At 50.7% G+C, this 24,536-nt stretch overlaps 1 protein-coding gene across 1 annotated transcript in view; it reads left to right on the top strand.

Moving 5' to 3' along the window:
• The window catches only part of MN1 (MN1 proto-oncogene, transcriptional regulator), a 55,304-nt gene that overhangs the window by 11,746 nt on the left and 19,022 nt on the right, over window positions 1-24,536 (top strand).

Raw genomic sequence — 24,536 nt, 5'->3', positions numbered from 1 at the left:
TGCACACCGCTAGCTGCTCATCCAGGGCAGGGTGAAGTGTCAAAAAGATAGGACCCTTTTCAGTTATTGTGAAGTGGTCTTTTCAGACGCTCTCGGGTCTTGGAACATAAGCATTGTTGAATGATTGGCAGGGACCACTGGGGGTAAGGTACTTTGGTGGGACCATCTTAACCATCAGATAGGGGCAGGGGGAGTTGGCAGAAAATCTAGTCTGCTTTGAAATCCCTGAAACCCCGGCTTCCGTAGAAAGCCAGGGTTGGTTGAGGATTTGCAGAGAAGTCAGGCAGTTGTAGCCTAACCGAGTGTAGCCTAACCGAGTGGGTCGTTTCAAAAAGTCTTTGAAATTCTGGGGCCTGAATCCTGTGTGCTTTCCTTTCCTACAAGCTGGAAGGCAGGGAGAGAAACACCCTCAGTGAGGAAGACCGGATAGAGATTGGGGTGCCGTTTATTTTCTTGGGGGAGAGGAGGTAAGGGGATGGACGGAGAACTGGAGAGAGGTGCAGCCATATGTACTGAAATGTTATTTACCGACCCGTGGGGTTACGGAGTGGAAAATAATTTATAAATATAAAAGTCATTTTTAACAACATCTCCTAGAGCAGGCTGAGGGTGAGTGAATTGCTTGGGGTGGCTGTCAGTTAACATCAAGGACAGAAAGTTCTTGGCTGTGCCTTTCTTCTGGTCCTGGGCTTCCCGGATGACCACAGATGGTGGTGGTGGTGGATATAGGTGGAGGACCCAGCCAGGGACAGGATGACTGTGTCATGGGGCTGCTCACAGTCAGAGGCCGTTTCTATTTAGTTAGTGGCAACCATAGGCACAAGGGGGGAGGAAGACCCAGACGGGGACTTGGGTGGGTTGAGGCCACATAACATGGCCAACTTCTGCAGAGGCGCCGACCCTGTGTGTCCTACAGACTCATGGAGTTTCGTAGATGGGCCTAGATTTTTCTGTGTAAGAGGGAGGCTGGAGGTGGGAAGAAAGAGTGGCCATTACCCTGGTGACCCTGTAACGTGGGCACTGAGGACTCTCTCCCAGCCCCCAGCTGCTTGCATGGTAGGGCATGCGATCTCGGCTTTCATAGACGTTGCAGGCAGGCCCTACTGCGTGGGAACGTTGGCATACCTCACGATGCCCTCCCACACAGTATATGATTATTTTCCCTTTTTCTGAATGGTAGGCAAAAAGGGAACTAAAGCAAGTGATGAATCGAAGTAAGTGAGGAAGATTCCCCAGACCCAAGAGAAACCAAGTGTGGAAAGGAGCTGGTGAGGTTAGTCTCCTCTTTCCTCCCGTCAGGAGCCCATAATGCTTTCCTAGTGAAACTTAATTGGCGAAAAACAAATGGGCCATTTTCATCCCCGGCAATGGAACTTTTGGTGTGGTAGTTTAGTATATTGGAGGGCAAATGAGACTATGGACCAAAATTTGGCTTTTTTAAACAGGAGCAATTTTACGATCTTTAACACCGTGACTATTTCTAAATTGTCTGGGCATAAAAGCTTTGGATGCCTTTTGCTGGTTCCTGCTTTCGCGTGCGCGTGCACACGCACACACACACAGGCCTGAGAAATGCAAAATAATTTCTTTTTCTCCCCCAAGAAGCAACTTATGCAAAGTTTTGACCTCTTTGCGTTTTAAGGAGAAGTTTATTGATCTCAGTGTGGTCAGTTTTTGCTGAATTTGTAATCTTGTGAGACACCCCCCAGGAGAGATGGGATGCATTTACTTGTACGTTTCAGTATTTGGGCTCAGTTTCGATAGTAAGCATTTATCCTGTGTTCGGTGCGTGTAAAGCATTTTGCTCCGACTAGGATTTTGCGTGTGTGCGTATGTGTGTGTGTGTTCGTGTGAGTGTAAACACGTGTGTGTGAGCGTGAGGACAGCACTGAATGAAGGCCCCAGACGCGGTCCCCACTACCTCCCAGGACAGAAAGAGACACTCAGTGGCGCCTCCAGCCATCCCTTGTTGGAAGGAAAGAGTAAAATCCTATTGGGTTAGCACACCGGCCTCCGGAGCCTCAGTGATGGTCAAAGAATGTGGGCTTTCTTCTGGAGCCTTCCTTCTGGGACCCTTGAAAGTTTCCGAGCGCTAGTTCTCAATTGCCCGGGAGCTGAGCGCTGATGTGGGGAAGTGGTCTCCTCACGCCAGTGCAGGGTAGAGCTTGGAGAACCTTAAGTCTCTTCGGAGCACCTTCCAACCCACTGTCTTGACAAATGGTGGTGGTGGGGATGGCGGGAGGAGAGGGGGAGTTGTAACTTCTAGAGAAACGCATGGTTTGACTTCCATAGAAGGAAGAGAAAAGTGTGCGGTAAGCTTTGAAAGCAGGGGAACGAACAACAAAGCAAACCGGCCCTCAGCCTGGCCTTTCCTAGCACCGAGTCTCAAAAGGGGAACTCACGTCATTTTGACGGCTCGGCCCTTCAGCTTGCCTTCCCTGGAGCCCCCTCTTCCTCTCTGGGCTCCCCACAGCCTTCTTGTCTGTTTCCAGCTAGGGGTTAAAATCCCACGTTATTGATTTATTTGCAAAGCAGGGTGTGGCCCTAACACTTTTAGAGGGAATGGTTTCTTAAGCACTCCACCCCCCATTTGTTTAATTCCTTCGGATGCCTATGTAGCAGCCAGCAAGCCAGCAAAGGCCTGGGTATTTTCGGCTGTGAGCCAGCCTGAGAGCAACGCGAGGTGCTGAGGAAACAGGCATTTGGAGAGATGAGGATACAATTTCTTTTTTTATGTGAGCCATTAAAGTCTAATGGACATAGGTGTCTGGCCTTAAATTTGGAGAGGGTCTTTATCTAACCCTTAAAACCAAAGTCGTTTCCGGTAATTACGACACCCCAGGCCAGGCCACTAAATCTTCCAGAGGGCTGTGGCGGAGGGGAGGTGGAAGGGGGCACACCTGTTACCTGTATCAGCTGTAATTATGACATTTCTGGACTCCTGGTTTTAAAGGAAGAATTTATGGGCCGGCCACACCGGAAGAGAGCGGCCCGCGGTGTCCTGGCTCTCGGCAGAGAAATCGCAGGGGCCCCCCACGCTTGGTGCACATCGCAGCCCCAGCATTTCCTTAATGAATTAATTTAGCTCCCCGACATTTGGTGTTAAGTGGTTATTTTGGGAATGGAAGAGAGAAAGAGCTGGAAGACTTTTTTTTTTTTTTTTAAACTTTTTGGAAAAAAGTGAGAAGTATTGCGTTTTGAAGTTTGTGACACCTCAGCGTCCAGGTGTTTGCTGTCGTGGGGGAGGATGTGCTTGGTGCGACATGGCAGAATGTGGTGGAGTCGCCTGCTCGGTCCCTGCCTGTGTTTTTGCTTCTCCACAGAAGGTTGTTAAAAATGGTGGAGGCCACACCAGCCCAATTCCATGGCCCTGTTGTGTTTGGAAGTATTGTTAAGATAACTCTCGCTTTTCAAATGGCGAGAAACTTGGTCGAATGGAAAAAAAAGTGGTATTACTAGCTTGGCGTGTTTGCTTTAGTGTTTAAAAATAGTGTGTTTTCATATTCCAAATTTTATTCTTTCCTTGTTTGATGGAGTGTATATGTGTGTATGTGTATGAGGCGGATACCAATATATGTATCTCTCTACATGCAGACAGTTATGTGCGTGTATGCGTGTGTGTGTGTGTGTGAGTGTGTGTGTGTGAGGGAGAGGGAGAGATGGATACTAGTGCGTGCAGGCATTTAAATGTTTGCAACTGTACAACCCCAAAACGGTTGCAATTTTATAGCTGGCTAAAGGGACCCGGAACATTTGCTTCTAACTTAAACCATCTTGTCCCTTCCCCCCTGATCAGCACACCACTCCCACCCCGCACCCCTCACCCCAGCCTCCCTCAGCAATATTTATTTCTTCCTTGAAAAAGGAATGCCGGGCCTGTTCACTGAGGTCCCTTTTGGAATAGATTTTCAGGGGTTATGTATTAAATGTGTTTGAGGGCGATTTCAAGCCTCAGCCTGGTCGTCCCAGTACTAATGGCAGCAAGGCCTATTACAGAGAGGCAAAGAATATTGTAAATGGCTTATGCAGAAAAACCATTTAGATAAAAATGCAATTTTCCCTTCTGTATAGAGTGCTAAGAATTAATAGCACATTCTTTCTAAATGGGTATTTTTATATTATATTTCCCCCCTAATGAAATTCTTTTCCCAAACAGAAGCATGTTTCATTTTAAACTTTGGAGTAAAATCGATCTGTTCTCAAACCTGCAAAACTGGTGTCCCACTTTGCAGCAGGAAGGCCCTCACGCCCTGCTCTGTGCCCAAGATTTTTGAACTTAGTTTACGTAGAGGCTCCTGAATGGCAGCTCTGTTACTAGACTGTCCACATCAGGGTGGAATATCAGGAAGGGGAGCTGGGTTTGCCCATATTTTAGCTTTTCCTTCCTTCTTTCTGGAGTAGTTTTGGAGTGCTCAGCAAATAGACAAGCTGATCCTGAACTCAGAGCTGTTTCTGTTTGGCTCTGGGAGAGACTGGTGGGGAGGACCCCATCACTCTTGTTCCAGGGAATTTCCCACAATCCTCTTGGTACATCCCTCTCTCCCTGGTCCCTGCACTACTGCAAGGGAGACCCAGGTACCCACTGCCTTTTACATGATGGCTGGGCAAGGAGTTGTTTTCAGCCCCTGAGCACCCACTGAGGGGCGGCTCCATGGGCCAGCTCTGTGCCAGGACATATGTAGCCACTTTGCAGGGGAGTGGAAATTCAGAACTTCTTAGAAGGCTGACTTGGTACATACCAGCAGAGGCTTGAGGCAGAATATTGTGGAAAGCCTTTGAGAACTTTTTGCGCTGACTGCCATAGGAGCTCTGGTAGTACAGTGCCTAAAGGCACTTGACTGCTAACCAGAAGGCTGACAGTTCAAACCCACCAGCCACTACTCGGAAGGAAGATGGGGCAATCTACTTCCATAGTGATACTGTCTCGGAAATCCAAGGAGGGGTCGCTATGAGTCGAGTCCGACTCGATGACACATAACAACAACAACAGCCATAGGCCAGTGTCTGCTAATTCAATTTTCCCTGCTCGGGGGTGTGGACATGGAGATACTTGGGAGACTGGCGTTGGCAACTTAGGTGTCCAGACGTGAGAGTGGTTGAATCTGCAATGTCGCAGAACAAGAACATTCTGAAACACACGCTTGTAGTTTTCACCATTAAGTCAGCCCTAAAATGAAAGTTTAGGTAGAGTTTTAGAATGAGGAAGACCTTGTCCCCTATCTGTGCCTTCTCCTTATAACATTTTCCAGCTGAGAAAACTATGGCCCAGAGAGGGCAGGCAACTCAGACAAGGTCACACAGCACAGTTACAGAGCAAGGGTTGGATTATAGTGGACCTTCGGCCTCAGACTTCCCTTACTGCCCTTCGAGCCCCTCCCCTAGGAGCTAGGATCTAATTTTGCCTTGCTAAGCCTTGCACAGACCCAGAGTTGGGTCTTCTTCAAACCAGAAGTTTCTAGAAGGTTTTGAAAGCACCATGACGCCAATACCCTGATGACAGCCGCACTCATTCCCCTTCTTCTTACACAGGTGGATGAAGCCCATTGTGCAGGAGATAATACTTGACCCTGGGAAAGCCATGGCGGCCCTTTACCAACCAGTCAGGTGGTCTGGGTCTCAGGCCTGCTCCTTTGCCTCTTAGGAGCTGTGTGACCTTAGATAAGCCACTACAGCTTGGTTTCCTCATCCATAAAACTATAAAAAGGAAAAAAGAATCACATTTACCTCATTGAAGTAGTGTGAGGACTAGCATTATAATGGCGTGGTTAAGAGTACAGGTTCTGTAGCCAGACTACCTGGGTTCAAACACCAGCAACTCTATTTCCTCGCTGTGTGACCTTGGGCTGGTTACTTAACCTCTCTGAGCCTCCATTTTCTCATTGATGAGAGAAAAAGATAATAACATTTTCTGCCTCCTGGGGCCGGGAGGATCCAGTGAGTTAAGACACATATGAGTTAATACTTAGAAGACTGCCTAACACAGAGAAAGTGGTATACTACTATCAGCTTTTATTGACCACCTACTGTGTGCCAAGTGTTTCATATGTGGTGTGTTGATGCATCTCCAGATGTGAGATGACGCTGTTGCCATCCATTATTTGCCCTGCTTTAGGAATGAGGAAACTGAGGCACACAGAGGCTGTGGAACATGTCCTCAGCCACAGAATGGTATAGGCGAGAGAGAAACCATGCCCGGCTCTTAGGACAGGGCCTGCCACCAGGAGCTTGCTCACGAATGCTGCAATGTCACAGGGCAGAGTCCCTACGTCTTATTGTTGGGCCTGGGCATGGGGGTCATGTGCAGACCCTCTCCTTGTTTGGGGCGTTCAGGCCTCGCACAGACCGAGATGGGCCCATCTGCCCGGTGTGGCCAGGCACGGTCAGGCATCATCAGGCACGGGTCGCTGGCGGCGGGATAGCAGCGTGGAGGTATTTTTCTTCCACCTGACAGCTCTCCCTGCGCTCTGAAGGAACAGTTCCCTGATACGCGTGAGTAATGGTCAGCCTTCTTGTTGAAGGAATTCATGAGATGAGCCGGTCCTCGGCCTCTGAGCACTTTGCCAGGAGCCCGCGCCAGCCATAAACAATCTGGGAGCTGGCAATAGAAAAATTAAACCTCTGTGTCTGGCGTCTCAGGTGGGGCCTCAGAAACCTGGCAGGTCTGGCCTGAGCAGAGGAGAGAGTGTGAGAGCAAGTGAGCTTGAGAGCAGATGAACATCCCTGCCCCAGGTGAGAGAGGGAGGGCTCAGGGCTTCGGCAGGCCTGGGTTTGAGTGCCAGCTCTGCCACTTGCATGCTGTGTGACCTTGGGCAAATGGCTCACCTCTCTGAGCCTCAATATCCTTGCCTGTAACACAACTCTAGTCACCATGCTCCTCTTAGGGGGTTGCTGCCCTGTGTCCTGTGGGCAGCAGGGAGCACTGGCTTTGGAGTCAGCCACTGGGGAGGCCATGCCCGTGTGAGACCCTTGACCAAGTCATGCCACCGCCTTGAGCCTTTTGGCTGCAAGATGGGGAGAGTAACAGACTTTCCACAGGGCTCACTGTAGAGCCCGTGCTGCTTGGCAAGGGTCGTTTGGCAATGTCTGGAGACATTTTCGGTTGCCACGCCTTGGGGAGCTCTGGTAGCATAGTGCCTAAGGCACTTGACTGCTAACCAGAAGGCTGGCAGTTCAAACCCACCAGCCACTCCTGGGAAGGAAGATGGGTCAATCTACTTCCTCAGTGATACTGCCTCGGAAACCCAAGGAGGGGTCGCCATGAGTCAGGTCCGACTCGACGGCACATAACACCACCCACCACCTTGGGGAGGGAGTGCTACTGTCATCTTGTGAATAAAGGTCAGGGATTCTACAATGCATGGGATGGGTCCCACCCCACCTCAAAGAATCTTAGAATACACAGGATGACCTCCTACCACAAAGAAATGCCGGGCCTCAAATATCAATAGTACCACTATTGAGAAATCCAGAAGTCTGGGAAGGGATTGAAGTTAGGTTCAAAACCATCCTCAAAAAATGATAGCCAAATTTAAATGAAAAGCTCCTGAACATTTATTCGTTCAACAAACACACATCAGACACCTGCCATGTGGCAACTGAGTTCCAGGTTCTAGGATCCCATGGGGAACCAGACAGATAAAACCCCCTACCCTCATGTACTTCTCATTCTAGAGAAGAGACTGACTGATGGAAGAGCAACAAACAGGGAGAATGTCCCAAGTGAGCAGTGCTGGGCAGAGAATTGGAAGGAAGGGCCATGCTTGAGGGTTTCTAGGCAAGATGGCTAAGGTGAGACATGGATGACGAGAAGGATGACGGCCAGCTGGTGCCGTGCTGGTGACTGATGAACAGCCAGCTCTGGGACCGGGCCAGAGGGGGCTGGGCAGGAGGCAGCTCTGATGTGTAGTGTTTGCTCATTGGCATGGTATAAATACTAAGTTCAAGTTCCCAACATGATTACAGCCGTCAGCCGGCTTGCAAAATTCCTGAACGTTTAACAGTGGGCCCTCAGGTAGTACATGAGCCACTTCAGTACATTGCTAGAGCCAGCTGTGTCAAGATCTTCAGGAAGTGGGTTCCAGGTAGAGGGAACAGGGGTGCAAGGGCTCTGAGGCACGTACCATGAGCCGGCACATTCCAGGGATGGGGAGAGGGCTCGTGTGATGGGACACACTACCAAGGCAGACAGGGGCCTGGCCACAGAGGGCTTGTCAGGAGTTTGGGTTTTATTCCAATGTAACGGGGAGGCAGGGGGGAAGGTATTGAACATCAGAGGGATGGGCTTGGACAGCACACAGCAGATGTACCATTAACAGTAGTTGAATCTGAGCTCAGAGTATGTGAGAGAATGTCTTTCCCTTGCCTTCCCCTGGGCTGTGGCCCCTTTCAAGGAGGCAGACACGTTCTCTCAAGAGTTTGCCTGCAGACCAGTGTCCTCCTGCCCCAGGATAGGGTGCTCAGGCCCCCTGGGAGGGGCTCAGGCTGCCACAGGCGGGGTGGGGTGGGGTGGGGAGAGTGTGTAGGGATGCCCTCCCTCTCCCGGAGCTGAGCAGGTCACGATTCATGTCCCAGCCCAGGGAGACTCCCCTTCCTCCTTTCCCAGGCATTGTTCTGGGGGCCCCGCAGAGGTCACCCCAACAGGAAGGCACAAGGCCAGCCAGGGCCGGCCCGAGGAGGCTGGTCCTCTGAGTGACCCGTGCCTGCTGTGCCTCTTCTAGAAGCTTTTCTTAGGCTCTCCTCCTCGCTTCTCTGTGGTACAAGGGAATTGAGACAGGTTGCATTTGTTGAGTGGCAGCTATGCTAAGCCCCAGTTTACAGATGTGGAAACTGAGGTTCAGAGAGAAGTGACCTGGCCAAGTTCACCTGGCTGGGAGGGACAGAGTGGACTCACACCAGCCCTGTCTCATTTGGAAGTCTGTGTCTTGAACTACTGAGGACCTGAGGCATGAAGCTGCAGTTAATACCCACAGATGCTCAAGATAAAAACTGACTCCTGGCCTCTCCCCTCCTGCCGTTTGGCTCTACAGGTCTTACCGTTACCCATCACCCTCTGGGTTAATGGGCACAGTCAGAGCCCCAGGCCTGGGGGCCGGGAAGTTACTCAGGGGAGACGGGTGGGTTGAGCTCAGGAACCAAACAGGCCCGGCAGTGTGATTGTGAGCAGGCTAAGCTGCCTCTGAGCTTCTGTTTGCTTATCTGTGGAATGGGACAGTTCTGGTACCTCGCAGGACTCCCGTGAGCAGGCAGGCAGTCGTCTGTCCTTGCCTCTAGCACCATATAGGGACTGCAGTTATGAACAGTACAGACACTGTGCTAGTGGTGGGAGGAAGTTAACCAGTAAACACATAGATGGAAAGGATAATAATTAGCATTAATGTTGCACAGGAAATTGGCCCGAGTTGGGAGAGAGGGCCTGGGTGGGTGGTTCTAACTTAGGAGTCAGGACCAGAATGAGAACGAGGCACAGCCCTGCCCAGCACCTGGCACTGGCTTGGTGGCCAGTAGGTGCCCAACAATTAGGTTTTGAGGGATGCAGGAAGAGGCTTTGTCACTTGCAAGGGTGTTCCTCTCCCAGTCCCGGGGTTGGGGGAGGGAGCGCCCTGCCCACAGATGGCTGCTTCTGGTCCCTAGGATCTAGAAGCCCTGATGGTTTCCTTCCGAGGGGCTGGAGTGGGGGCTGGTTCCAGGTCAGGCATTCCAGTCCCATCTCTGCAGGGATGTGTAGGGAATTCCACATTGGAATTCCTTGTTAAGTTCCACCTACTGCCTCTTCTGATCCCCAACCCTGGTCCTTGGCCAGCCTCTCCCGTCCACAGGTCCCTTCTTGCCAGTACGCTGGCCTCAGACGCATCTGAGCCTTGTTACTGACGTTGGGCCTCCCCTGACCATGGTGGCCTATGGGAGGCTCCCTGATTTCCTCCATCAGCCCCCCGACAGCCAGCCATTGGGGGTTGGCTTTTATGCCCCAGGCCTCAGCTAGGAGGATGGAACAGGAAGTCAGTGCCATAGCACTAGTGGCTCTGGGCAGATTCCTTTATTGCTCTGGGCCTCAGTTTCCCCATCTATTTTTTTTTTTGGGGGGGGATTTGAGGATTAAGGGAGATAACGAAAAACACTTAGCCCACATCTGTTCTGTCACCGAATAAACCCAACCCACTGCTGTTAAGTCGATTCTGGCTCGTAGCGACCCCTGTGGGACGGAGTATAACTGCTGCTCCGTAGCATTTCCAAGGTTGTAATTCTGTACGGAAGCAGACTGCCGCATCTGTCTCCTGTGGAGCCACTGGTTGCTTTGAACTGCCGACCTTTCAGTCAGCAGGCAAGTGCTTAACCACTGTGCCACCAGGGCTCCTTTGTTATGTCCCAGGTGTCACTAAACCTTGGCCTAAATACGGAGAGTTTCCACTTCCTGGGCATTCAGAGTCAGGAACCTACAAAGGGAGAGGGGACATGCTGCAGGAAGTAGGGGAATGGGGACACCTCATTGGATCGTCCAGTCCGCAGTGGGCCAAATTTTAAAGGATGGCCTTGGGTGCCGGGGGTGGGGAGGGCAGAGACGGTGGCTGGTATGGCTGGCAGAAAGTCCCCAGACGGTGAGAGCTTTTGCAATCCAAGTCAGTCAGCCAATGGACTTGAGAACAAAATGGTAGATTTTCCCGAATCCCCTAGCGTTTTCAATACCCTGGCCCTGTAAACCACCTCTTAGACTCTTTGTGTTAGAAAACTTTTCTAAAAAGAACGACAACGATACTAATAATACTAAAACCAAAACCAAACCAGACTCACTGATGTTGAGTTGATTCCAACACATAGCAGCTCCCACTGGGTTTCCAAGGCTGTAAATCTTTATGAAAGCAGACCACCCCATCTTTCTTCCACGGAGTGGCTGGTGGGTTCGAGCCACTGACCTTTTGGTTAACAGCCAAATGCCTTAACCACTACACCACCAGGGCTCCTTCTATATTAAAGAGAGTGTTAATCACACCAGCTACCTTCTACTCTGTGTATAGAAGGTGACAGGCTCACATTGGGCAGTTAAGAGACAAATCATGTGTACTTAAAAACACTGTCTGGAGTGTATTCGTGGCTCTCAGGTGCGGGTTGGCAGGAAGGCAAAAAGGAGACTAGGTGCTTGGGGGGGACACTGAGCTTCCATTAAGGGTGATGGGAAAATTTGGACACGGGTCCTGGCAATAGTGGAGCAACCTGATAACCATAAGTAATGTCACTGAATTGTACATGAAGAATGTTGAAAAGGTAAATAATTTGTTACATACGTATGTATGTATCCCAGTTAAAGGGAAAAAAACCAACCCCCAGACAGTGCCAACTTCGTAGAAAGCCCCACTAAGTCACTTGGGACAGAAAGATGTCCCTTGTGGGACCTTCCTTCTTGCTTCTGTTTCTCCCCTAATCCACACAGTGTGGAACCAGCCCCTTTGGCTGGGGTTGTCTTTGAGATATTCCCTTTGAAAGAAATCTCATTGGATTCTCCGCCTTGAGTATTAATTTACTGTTGGATCAAACAAAGGTGGGGGTGCGGGAGGGGGGGAAGGTGTGGAGGGGTAGAATCCTATCTGTCTGCAGGGGGTGGTGTACAAAGATAGCCCCCTTGGGTTTTTAAGGACCTATGCAAAAACTTTTGTGCACACAAAAATATCTCCAGCTGTGTCTCCCCAGGTGTTTGCTAGGGCTCCCCCTCCCCCGCCACCTCCCCTTCCTTTCCTTCTCCCCCTTTCATTCCTGAGACAATCATCTCGGCCTAGTTCCTTTGGGCTCCTCACATACCCTGCCAAAAACAAAAACCATTCTTAACCCCTAATGACCACGCCTGCAGCCGTTTTTGTCTGGTATGTGGCGTCCACCTCAGGAAGGGCCACGCATGCTTCCAATTTCTATCCCGGCACACCGGCTTCAGGAGGGGCAGGGGCTCGGGGAGAGACGTCTGGAGGACAGGGAAGCCCAGAGCCACCAAATTCAAGAGAGGAGAGACAGAGGGTGAGGAAAGGACTGGACTGCGAGTCAGGGGGTGCCAGGCCAGCCTGGGAGGGGCAAGCGGATTCCTGGGTCAGCCCAGACCCAGCCAGGCCCTTCGTAACGGGGCCCCCCTCTTGTTAGCCCCCTGGTGGATTTTGTATTTTACTCTGTATTCTATTCGGTTATTATTATTTTTTAATGAGGTCAGACTGCAAATCCATCTGCCTGGGTCTGCCCGCCTAGGTTTGAAGGCAATTAAGCTGGAGACTAACCTCTTAATTAGGGTTTCCCTGTGTAAATCTCATTTGATAAATTCCTTATCATCCTTGGGTTTAACTATAGCGCGCGTCCCCGAGACGGATTGAGCCCCCCCCGGGGACCACTCAGTGAGTCCCCTCAGAGAAGACGCCTGCTCTGTAAATGAAGCTCTTTCAGCCACCGCCACCCCCAGGAAGGGCTGGGAGAGGGGCCTCTTGCAGGGTTAATTAATCAGAAAATTTAGTGGTGCCGGGTGATTCTGGAGCATTTGCTCGCCACGGCTTCGTTCTCCTGTCCCCCACAGCCTGCGGAACCTTCTAGGTGATTTTTTTTTTTTTTTTGAATTTTTTGGGGTCATCTGAGCTCTGCAAAAGGAAATCTGCAGCCCCCTCCTTCCTTACTGCCCACCCCCCTTCTCTCCAACCTGTTTGTGCTGTGTGGATGGTTACATTTTTTTTTTTTCCTTCCCCTTTTTCAAGGCAAGTGAGGCTGGGAGTGGAAATGTCAGGGGTCAGGTAGCAGGGAGCAGGGGGTAGTCTGGGCTGTAGTCCGTGCCATTCTGAGAAAGCCAGAGCTGAGGTTAACCCTTTGGAGTCCGGCCTCTGTCTGCAGGGTCTGGGACACTGGGCGATGGCTCTCCTACTCTCCTCACCAGAGTTGGGGGGATTCTGGTCCAGGGATACCTCTTTTAAGGTTGCCACTCTGCCGTGGTTATAGTGGTAGTGGGGCATCTAAGTGGCTGTGCTGCTTGAAAGAGTGGCATGGTGAATGTTTGGTCCCAAGTGGCGTGTAGTAAGCACCTACTGTGTGCTGAGATGCTGTGTATTTGAAGGGGGGTGGCAGGCACAGCTACATCTACCTGCTTTCACCCTGTGAACATCCCAGGAGACTGTGTGCTTCACAGGTGAGGAAACCAAGACCTAGGGAGGCCTGGCAGCCTGTTCAGAGTCTCCCAGATGGTAACGGCGGCATTGGGATTGAGGAACAGCTGTCCCTGTTCTGGGTGCTTGATGTCTGTGTATCAGAGCCGCACCCCCCTTCCTCCCCAAGCCCGGTGCGAAAAGGGGCTTACAGACCATTTGGACTCCCAGGCCACTCGGTAGCCATTGATGGGCACCAGCCCCATTTTTAAGGTCTGATTTTTTTTTTTTTTTTTAATTAGGATTTGGGTGAAGATTTACAGAGTAAATTCACTTTTCATACAGCAGTTCACATATACTTTGTCTCATGTCATTGACCAAAATTTACAATGCAGCAGCTCCCCTCCCACTTCCTCCCCATAGTTACCTCCTCCCAGTGTCCATCCCTTCATACTCTTCGAGAGGCCCATTGTCTGCCAACCCTGTATATGATCTTGGATACACTCTCCATTTAGACATACATAATTGTTTAGCTTGTTCACCCATCTATCCGTCCCTATACCCATGTTTGCTTTCATTGACAACTCAGTATTGTATTTGCAAAGGGGTTCATATTTGTTGTTTGTACTGCCCATGTAACTCTCTCTGTCTTTCTCATCCTCAATGCTGCCATATTGGTCACTCACATTTGGTACATTGCCCTTCTCTTCACCCAAATCAATATTTATCTCTATCTATCTAACAGCATTCCCTCCCCTTCCCTCCCACCCCTGGTAACCAACAAAGAAAATGTCCTCCAATATATAAACCTTTCCTTAACTTTCACAATAACGGGCTAATACAATATTTGTCCTTTTGTGACTGACTTATTTCGCTCAGCATAATGTCCTCCAAGTTCATCCACGTTATGCAGTGTTTTGCAGATTCTACATTATTCTTTAGCGTTGCATAGTATTCCATTGTGTGAATGTACCAAAGTTTGGTTATCCATTCCTCAGTTGTTGGACATCTAGGTTGTTTCCAAGTTTTGGCTATTGTAAATAGTGCTGCGATGAACATCGGCGTGCATATATCTGTTCTTGTTATGACCAGCCCCATTTTTGAGAGTTAGAGTGAGCCTCACCTCCCACACCTTCACGGCCCTGTGCAGCAGCTCCTGCTGTTGACCCATTTTACAGACGCAGAGTGAAGTGCAGAGGGAGGAAGCCACCTGCCTGCAGTGGGAGAAGCCGAATCTGCTCCTGACTTCCTTCCCACTGCACCAGGCGGCCCTTGGCATAGGGACAATGCCAGGTCTCAGGAGCAGGTCTTCAAAAAATAAGATAAAAAAGAACAAAACTTGTGCCTTGCTACCACCAGGCCTCTGAGGACTGGAGTTGCCCAAGGATGACAGCTAAGTGTCTGTGAAATGGCCTTAGGAGAGTATGCATGTGAGGGAAGTGTGGTCGAGGTGACACGGGGTGTGGTAGACTTGGGGCTCAGGCTGGTGCCTGAAGAGCCATAAAGAATTTTAGTATCTTTGTGCTTCCCAGTTCCCACCTGGCAAACAAGGATGGTGGCAATGTCTCCCTCGAAGGGTCCTGTGGGGTTTAGTTCTGTGGGGTCTGAAGATTGCCCAGAGGGTTGAACAACATGTCTAGCTTCAAGACATATCCTACCACCACCAGCAGTTGTCATTGTCATTTGTATTATTATTTATTCCTAACGGAGAGAAGCCCTGGAGGTGCAACGGTTAAGCGTTTGGCTGCTAATTGAGAGGTTGGTGGTTCTAACCCACCCTGCGGCTCCATGGGATAAAAGACCTGGGAGGTCTCTTCCATAAAGATTACAGCCTAGGAAACCCTATAGGGCAATTTGACTCTTTCTCGGTGTTACCGTGAGTCAGAATTGCCTCAGAGGCACCCAACAACAACTCCTAATGAAGAAGAAAATGTAGGCATTGAGGACGTCCCAAAGGGAAGAAGCCCCTTTTTATAACATGCAACTCCAGGCATAGCTAAAAGCGTGAGGCCGCACAAAGGGAGCCAGAGAAAGCCGGGCTTGGAGGCTCTGCCCAGCACAACCCCACGGGTGGCCTCTGCCCCAGGGCTCTGTGACCCTGGGCAAGTGGCTTCACCTCTCTGTGCTCCACTGTGGGGAGGAGGCTTGAGCTCTCTTGGCAGGTGGTGAGATGAGCCTGGGTTTCCAGCGGGGGTTTTGTCATGGCCTTCAGTGCTCATAACTGGAAAGTGGCTGAGCAGGCCTCAGTTTCTCCAGCTGTGGAATGGGGCCCCTGCCTGTGCCACAGAGCTGAGGTGAGGCTCTGAGGACATGATACGCCCAGACGTGTTTTGTAGCCTCTAAGAAAGCTGTCCATACATTAAAGATCATTCTTAGACTGATAGAAAAGGAGTTTGTTTCTTGGTGGAGCTAGGCAGCTCTGAACACGTGGAAGGTGACACGGCTGTGGGCAGTTCCGGGTCTTTCCAGGGTCCGTTTGTCCAGTGTCTGCCCCCGAGTGGGCACCATAGGGGTGGTGAGAGATAGTTATGGAAATAGATACAAGAGGCAAGATGGTTGGGGGCCTGGGTTCGAGTCCCGACTCCCTCTTTTGTGTAGCCCCAAGTGAGTCACGGCACCACACTGTGCCTCAGTTTCCTCATATATAGGTGCAGTAGAGCGAGCGCCTTCCTCCTGGGGGTGGGCTGTGAGGACTCCTTGAATCCAGGCCACTGGTCACTTTGATGATAACTCAGGCTGCAGAAAGGGCTCAGAGCTGCCCGAAGCAGAACTCAGCTTCTTCTCGCGCCCGCCGGCCGTGGCCTCTCTTCCTCCCTCGCGCTGAAACCAAAGCCCAGCATCTGTTTCCCCAGGAGCTGTTTAATATTCTGCCGTGGTAAAATGAACTCATTGGAGCCACCCGAAACTAGCTGAATGGACTCCTGGTGCCCAGTGGCCTTTCAGAGTGCCTCGGACCCCCCTTGGGCCCCGGGGAGGCTGGCAACGGCAGCAGCTGCGGGAGAGGGGCCCCCTTTTCTTCTTGGTTCCCTGGAGGAGCCTATGCCACCAAATGGGGCTCCTGGAAGGCCGGGCCGGGGCTGGGGACGTGCAGCCTGGGCTTTCGGGCCTGTACGGACGGGGCCTCGTTCATCGTCTTGGCTCCGAGTTTCTGTGTGTGGGGTCTCACTGGGGAGGCTGTGAATGGCCTGGGCAGACTAGGCCTTTCTCAAATTCTTCTCCAGATCCTCCCCCACCCCCAGCCTCCAACTGGACCTAGCAGAGGCAGGAGGGCCCAAACCGAAAAAACCAAAACTCACTGCTGTTGAGTCAGTCTGACTCATAGTGACCCCTCTTTGGGTTTCTGAGGCGGTAGGCGGTATCTCTACGGAGGTAGATTGCCCAGTCTTCTTTCTAAGGAGTGGCTGGTGGGTTTGAACCTCTAACAGTCAAATGCCTTAGGCAGTAAGCCACCAGAAGTAATAACAACGATAATAGCAGTAATGACAGTGCCTTGATCGAGCATTTACAAGACAGCATGCTGAGCGTGTTTTTGCACTGTTTCATTGACTGCTTTAAACCATTGGGGCCATTTCCTACCGTTATCCCCATTTCACAGGTGAGGACACTGAGGCCCTAGAGGTGAGCAGGCTCATCCGAGAGCACGCAGCTAGGAAGTGGCAGAGCAGGGCTTCCACCCACAGCCTGGCTCTCGCCACCACACTGCACACCTTGGGCCATGGCCATCTGCCCTGGACCTGTTGGGCCTCAGTGGTCCGTTCTGAAAATGGGGAGAGGAGACTCACATGCCCACCTCAGGGTTGACCCTTGGCTCAGTGATGTCATGCCTTTGGCACAGGCATACAGTGGCCTCTCATTTAAATATGCACCACTGTCATTTCCTTGATTACATGTGTAAGCCTGGTAGCCCTCTTCCTGGTGTCCCAACTCCCACCTCACCTTTGTGCCTCAATTTTCAAAGACGAATGGGAGCAAAGTGCTTCCAGGTTGAATTAATTTCATGTAATTATCCCTGATAAAATTAAATATTACTTGCAATTAGTCTCGGGCAATTTCTCTACTGAGAGGCAGCAAAGCACTGGGGTGAAAAGGGTGGGGCTGGCGCCCGTTGGGCTGGGTGCTGGGTGTGTTGGCTGCTGGGGGGGTTGGCAGAGTCTGTGAATGCCCCGTCACCAGGACTTAAAGCTGCCACAGCGATTGCTCCTGAGACAGAGTGCTGGGGGTGCCGGGGTGGGGACACCCACGGCCCTTTTCTCTCCTAGTATCTCTCCGAGGAATCTCAGCAAACAAGACTGGGCTGGGTTTTTCCAGCAGGTAACTGGTTCTATAACTTGTCCCACAGCCTCTCTGGTCCATCCAAGAGCTGACCTCCAGAAATGGAATCCAAGGTTCAGCTTTCTTCTCTCCAGGGTTCAAATTCCAACAACTTTCCTTCCCAGCTGTGGAATCTTGAACAAACCATTTCCCATTTCTGAGCCACATCTGAGTTTTCCTCCTCTGTGAAATGGCTGTAATTTTGACAATTCAATTAATTATGGCAGGATTGGCAAACTTTCTGAGAAAAGGGTCAGGTAGTAAATATTTTGGACTCAGTGGGCCGTACATTGTTTGTCACAATGACCCAACTTGGCCCTTTAGGGCAAGAGTAGTTACAGACAATATGCAAACAAAAGAGCGTAGCCGTGTTTCAATAAAACTTTATTTGTAGACACTAAAATTTGGCTTTCATGTAATTCTCATTTGACGTGAAATATGCTTCTTTCAAATTTTTCCAATCATATATATATATATATTTGTTGTTGTTGTTGTTGTTGTTATGTGCTGTCGAGTCGGCCCCGACTCATAGCGACCCCTCCTTGGGTTTCCGAGGCAGTATCACTATGGAAGTAGGATTGCCCAACCTTCCTTCCGAGGAGTGGCTGGTGGGTTTGACCCGCCAGCCTTCTGGTTAGCAGTCAAGTGCTTTAGCCACTATGCTACCAGAGCTCCCATACACACACACACACACACACACACACATATAAACTACCTTAGCTCATCTCACTACCACCATGATTCTGACTCATAGAGACCCCCACTGGGTTTCCGAGGCAGTAAATCTTTACAGAAGTAGATTGCTCAGTCTTGCTTCCATGGAGTGGCTGGTGAGTTTGAACCACCAACCTTCTGGTTAGCGGTCAGATGCCTTAGGCACTGTGCTGCTAGAGCTCCTGTATGTATACAAGCATAAGCTAGATTTGGCTGGCGGGACATAATTTACTGTCCCCTGAGTTAATGCATAGAAAGTGCATAGCACAGTGCCCAGCACTGAGAAAATGCTCACTAAATGCTAACAACGCTTGTACCAAACTACTGGACCGAGTATACTTAAGAGTCAGCTCGAAACAGGTTTGCATTGTGAATTTCAGATCATGATAGTAATCACCTTCTTTCCTGTTTACACAGCATGGTCTTTCGTTCGTGTTCTTAGATCAAGGCAGGACCTGTTATTCTCAATGCACAGAGATCAAGGCCCAGAGAAGGAAAGTGCCTTGTCCAAGGTCACACAGCTTGAAAAAGGCAGAGGTGGGACCTGGGCCCATGGGGCATCTCTCCCTGGTCCAGGATCCTGCCTGGAAAGTCACCTGGTCCCCTCTGGCAACTTCCCGTGTTGGAAAGCACACTGGTCCGGGACCCAGAGTCCTTCATTCCCCAAGCTTCAGTTTCTTTACCTTCCAAACCCCAATCTGTCTACCAGTCTCGGACTCTGGGTGCTGACTGGGTGGTGGGCATATATAAGCTTCTCTCCCTGTCCTCCTTGGAGTGGTTCTAGAATCCAGACTGGTGTTGGCACCTTCCCTGAGGCTAAGGACTGTGGGCTCCATCTCCTGCCCTAGAGGGGACCTGGGTGGGGAGGCTCTTGTAAGATGAGGCTGGGACTGCCATTCCCTGGGTCGGGGTGAGTGAGCGCAACCTGAAGTTGTGCATGGCTCATGCTGAACGGTCTGGATGCTCGTTGCCAGTATCTGACTGTGATTGCCCCTTAGCGACCATGACACCGTGGGCCGACCTCCTGGCTCTACACATCTCCCTTTCCTCATTATCTAGAAAATGGGGACAATAACACATACATAGTAGATTGTCAAGGAAATAAAAAAAAGGTTGAAAGCCAAAGCTTGGGGCCAAGCATCTAACAAGTGATCAATAAATTGCCATAGTTGGTATTATTGTTATCATCTCTTTTCTCAGTTCTCAGTCCTTGTATTTTCAGGGCTCTTAGGATCCTGAACTTCCACCACCCAGAGCTTTAAATGGGGAGGTGTTTTAGTCGTGTAGTGCCACTCTAACAGAAAATACCACAAGTGAATGCCTTTAACAAACAAAGATTTATTCTCAACATATAGGAGGATATAAGTCCAAGTTCAAAGTGCCAGCTCTAGGGTCTGGGTCAAGGCCCCTTGACCTTGGGCTTTAGTTCTGCCTCTTGCTTCCAGCCCACCAGAGCTGGAGGCTTCTCTTAACTCAGGCAGCTGCTGGCTTCTGAGACTGACAAACCCAAGGTCGACAAATAAAATGGCACAGTTCCAAGATTATCAAGTAACGTGGCAGGCCACTAGTTCAAGTCCAGAAACAGTCTCAAGATTGGCAGACAACATGGCAGGCTGCTGAATGAAGGCTTGGCTAGATGCAGGATCCAAGCCTGCCAAAACTGGAGACCTTTCTCAAAGCTTCTCCTTATAGACTGCAAGCAGACCACATCCCTAAGGCAGCTACTCAGTGCTCCAGTCGATTCTACCATGGAGCTGATTGATTACCAGTCTCGTCATGGGGAGTAACTACATCCAGCTGCCCAGCCACTCAACACCAGGCCCAGCCAAGGTTTTGAGTGACACACACCCTTAACTCCCACAGGAGGCATAATGAGGAAAACAGGAGGCCAGAGGTGGTTTAGTTGTGGCCTTGTCTTGACCCACCATGCAGCCTTGGGCAAGTCACTTTACTTGACTGGGTTCCAGTTTCTTCTTCTCAGTGATTGGATTAGGTCAGACTTGCAGGATCAATGTCAAGTGCTATTGTGGATTGATTAGTTCTGGCTCATTAGGTCATTGTGTTGAGAAAGACTCTGAGGCTGTGTCTGGGTCCATGGGAAGGAGTGCCGAGGTTGATTAGTGATGTCTGCCTTGGTTTCAGGAGGAAAGGCATATTGATGGGGGTCCCAGGTGGTTGATGAAGTCTGGAAAAGATGACTCTGCAGCTTCTTCCAGCCTCAAATTTCCCTCAATGCACAGAATCTTCCTATTTGAAAATGGTGGGGCTTGTCTTTGGTTAGAAAACTCAACTTGTGGTGGCTGCTGACACAGACTGAGAGAGACTTTGTAGATCACAAAACTAGATCCGAAAACCTGTTGCCGTCAAGTCGATCCTGACTCAGAGTGACCTCATAGTACAGAGCTGCCCCATAGGGTTCCCAAGGCTGTAAATCTTTATAGAAGCAGACTGCCTCATCTTTTTCCTGCAGAGTGGCTGGTGGGTTAGAACCGCTGACCTTTTGGTTGGCAGCTGAGCACTTAACCACTGCACCACCAGGGCGTCTAAGACTTGACCAGTGCTGTCCTGTAGAACTTGCTGTGATGATGGACATACGCTGGCTACATGTAGCTGATTTTTACATTTTACTTCATTTAAGTGTAAGGAATCACAAGTAGCTAGTGGCTGCTCTAGTAGCCAGCACAGTTCCAGACACAGAGCTCCTGAGCTTGGGGAGGCCCCAAGGTCATCAGCTTGTGAACTCTGGGTGGGGTGTTGGGTGAGAGCCTGTTGCTAGGTGACAGACTGGCTTGTTCTCAGTGGCTCTGTCCCCGGGCAGCCGGAAACCACCTCTGTGTGAGTTTTGCTCAGGTGGGTGAGCTCTGCCCAGCAGGGTGCCTGTGAGTTCTTTCTGTACCGCCTGCTTCCCCGGGGGGCCTGCTTCCCCAGGGCTCAGACCCCGTGAGTGGGCGAGGTCTGGTCTGCATCACACCCCCACCCCATCAGACAGTGTGTGCACCTGGCCCCTATCGCCCTGCAGCACCCCGGGAAATGGGCAGGTGTTTGCAGACACAGAGTGGGTGGTCGGGAAGGAAGGCAGGTTGACGGGCGTTCGGGAGAGTGGGAATCATTTGTTCTTCCCTTCCCTTCTTCTCTCTCCCTTCCCCTTCCCCCCTTTGCTCTCCCTCTCTCTTCCTGGTGTGGGGAAAAAGAAGAAGGGCCTTTGGAAGCTGCTTCTGCCACACTCTAGCTCTGTGGCACTGGGCAAATCACCTTCTCTCTCTGAACTGAGGTTAGAGAGAGGCTAGTTGGGAAGAATGGTGACCAGATACAAGCATTATGGCCTGCCTACACAGGACAGTATTTGGTGCCCTCCATTCTGGTAGCACAGTGCCTAAGGCATCAGACTGCTAACCACAAGTTTGGTGGTTCAAAACCACCAGCCACTGCACGGAAGGAAGACCGGGCAATCTACTTCTATAAAGATTTACCGCCTCAGAGACCCAATGGGGGTCGCTATGAGTCGGAATTGACTCAATGGCAGTGAATTTGGTTTGGTTTTGGAGTTTCCAGAAGGCTTGCCCATGGAGTTTGTAGTACGCTGTCACCAAGGGGTGGACCCACCACTCCTGCCAGCTTTCCCTCTTTCTGGATCACTATTGCCCCTTCTCCCTTTGCCCTTTAAAATACAATCACAGTGCCTCCCTTTGAAGATTATCATGATGACTCGGTACAGCCATGTGCACATGGAGCCCTTTGCATGGCATCCAAAGAATCTTTCCTTCTTTGGAAGCAAAGAAGAAAGGGAGATGGTGTTGGAGTGTTGGGGGGTAATTCAGCCCGTTCCTGTGCCTGGCATTGACTTAAAACTCACCTGGTGGTTACTCCAGTGGGCCGAGGCTTGGGGTCAGTGGGGAGAAGGTGTGGGGTGGGTGGGGGTGTTGGGTGGGAGAAGGCCCTCGTAGGTCATCACCCTTGGGGGGGAAGAAATTGCAGATGTTTGTCACACCAGTCAGGGCCTGGAAGCTGAGACAGTTCATGCCAAGGTCCTCCCTCACAAGTATTTTCCCCCTGCTTGGTTTCCATTAAAGGCACCTGCATTTTGGGGTTTCCTCTCACATTACAAAATAATAAAAAAAAATGAAAAGTAGCACCCAAACCCACTGCTACCGAGTCGATTCCAACTCATAGCGACCCTTTAGGACAAAGTAGAACTTCCCCATAGGATTTCCAAGGCTGTAAATCTCTTCCCAAAGCAGAATCCTCCATCTTTCTACCGTAGAGCAGCTGGTGGGTTTGAACCACTGACCTTTTGGTTAGCAGCCAAATGTTTTCACCACTATACCACCAAAGCTCCTTTCCTTACACATTTGTTGTTATGTGCCGTCGAGTCAGACCTGACTCATAGTGACCCCTCCTTGGGTTTCCGAGGCGGTGTCACTACAGAAGTAGATTGCCCAACCTTCCTTCTGAGGATTGGCTGGTGGATTTGAACCACCAGGCTTCTGGTTAGCAGTCAAGTGCCTTAGGCACTATAAACTGGGAGAATTCCACCTCTGAACTTTTAGGGGTATCTGCTGGCTGGGTTGGGGTTTCAGTAGGCATGTGGATGAAATTCTCTGTGGGGGTGTGTGGCCTCTCTTAGTAAATTTTGGGGTGGGACAGTGGGCAGCCCCTCAAGGACAAGTCTTGCAACAGGGGCACTTGGAAGCCTTTCAGGGTTGCTGTTCAGGTCTCTCTGGAGGCCCAGGTTGATGGGGTTTGAGTCTTCCTTGTTTTAGCTATTCTTTGGGGTTTGTTCCTGTCTCCAGGAACTCATGCAATGAGCCCATAGTGGTTGAGGGCCTACTATGCGCCAGGAGCCAGGGCCACAGTAGTGAACAGGTGAGACAAGGCCTCTTGCTTTATAGAACTCACATTCTGAGGGTCATGACAGAGAACAGGACAATTATCAAAAGTCAAGGTTAACACTGGCTGTTACTGGAGCCCCCAGAGGGCCTTGGATAGATCTCACTGAGGAAGAAGATTATAAGAGTTAGCTAGGTGAAGAGATAATAGTGGTCCAGGAAGAAGGACAACTGGAAAGAATGGGGTTGCCACCCCTTGGTGACGGTATACTGCAACTCCATGGGCAAGCCTTCTGAATGAGGAGGGGCCCAAGTGCTGTACTGGGTAGGCAGGCCAGGATCCTTGCCCCTGGTCATACTTCTGCCCCTGACTCAGCTCTCTTTGACCTCAGTTTCCACAGTGTATAGCACCCACCAGTCTAGTCTTCCCAGATCCAGTTCTGCCTTCCTCAGCAGCCCACAAGGACAGGGCAGTGTGACCTTTGCCCAGGAGGAGAGGTACTGGGTCTTAATCCCACTCCTCCATACCAGAGATGTAGGCCAAATACAAAGACAGAAAAGCCTTCCAAGAGATGGGCTGTGGGTGTTGCAGAATGTGTTGCATTTGGGGAAAATTTGACAAAAGGTGAGGCCGGGGTCAAATTAGTCACTTGCCCCCCCCATACCTGTGCCGGTCTCTGCCCACACCTGTGCCTTCTCCTCGGAGGCCCACACCCTGCTTTTCCAGGTCTTCACCAGAGAAGCACTGTGGGTGTTGCAGGCCCGTGAGAACACCCAGAGCTGAGCCGAGCTAGGGCACCCAATCCCCTCTCCCGCCACTCAGTGGACCCTTCAGTTGTGGCGTGTCCTAGTCCTGGCAACTGGAACTCGTGCCTTTACAAAGTAGAGGGTAGTCCAGAGGTAGAAATGACGCCTCGAGGTCACACAGCCAGCTCTCTGTTTCCTGGGGTGGGAGACGAGAGCCCAGCGTGGAGGGAAGAGCAAGTTGGGGATTATTTGTTCCAGGGGTTCTAGGTACCTCTCCCCAGAAAGCCACCTGTGGGGAGGTGGGAGCTGAGGCAGGCATGCCAGGCTGAGGGCATGCTGGGGGCTTTGTTCCTGTTGTTTCCATGGGAATGGCCAACCAGCTCCTTCCAAGCCCAGACCAGCTCCTATGACTCCACCGATTATTTCCCTCAGGCCTGGCAGATGCCATGGAGTGGTTAAGAAGACACAGATTCAGGATTCACACAGACTTGCATTCAAATCCCACCTCTGCCACTTTCCAGCTGTGTGACCTTGGGCCTCACAGGGCTGTCAAGAGGATAATTGAGGTTAGCCCGTGGGAGAATTCTGGGTCAGGCCCTGGGTCGATGCTTCCACCGCTGGCTGCTTGGGACCTGTTCTCCCAGCCTCCACTGTCCACTTTGTCCATTACCTTGTCCTTCCCATGGGTCGAGGCTGAGCTGCTGTTGGCCCGTTTTCATGTCACAAAGGAGTGACTGCTAAGAGGTCTCCAGGTTCTGCTGCCCATCTCCTTGACTCTGCTTTGGAGAACCCATTTTCTCCCTTTTATTGTATTTGTGGAACCTTCTGGATTTTTTTTTTTTTT

The sequence above is a fragment of the Orycteropus afer genome, unplaced genomic scaffold (genome assembly GCF_000298275.1).
Source record: "Orycteropus afer afer isolate SDZICR_OR568_19922 unplaced genomic scaffold, OryAfe1.0 scaffold00197, whole genome shotgun sequence".
Taxonomy (NCBI): domain Eukaryota; kingdom Metazoa; phylum Chordata; class Mammalia; order Tubulidentata; family Orycteropodidae; genus Orycteropus; species Orycteropus afer.
This window is presented reverse-complemented; position numbering and strand designations above follow the sequence as displayed.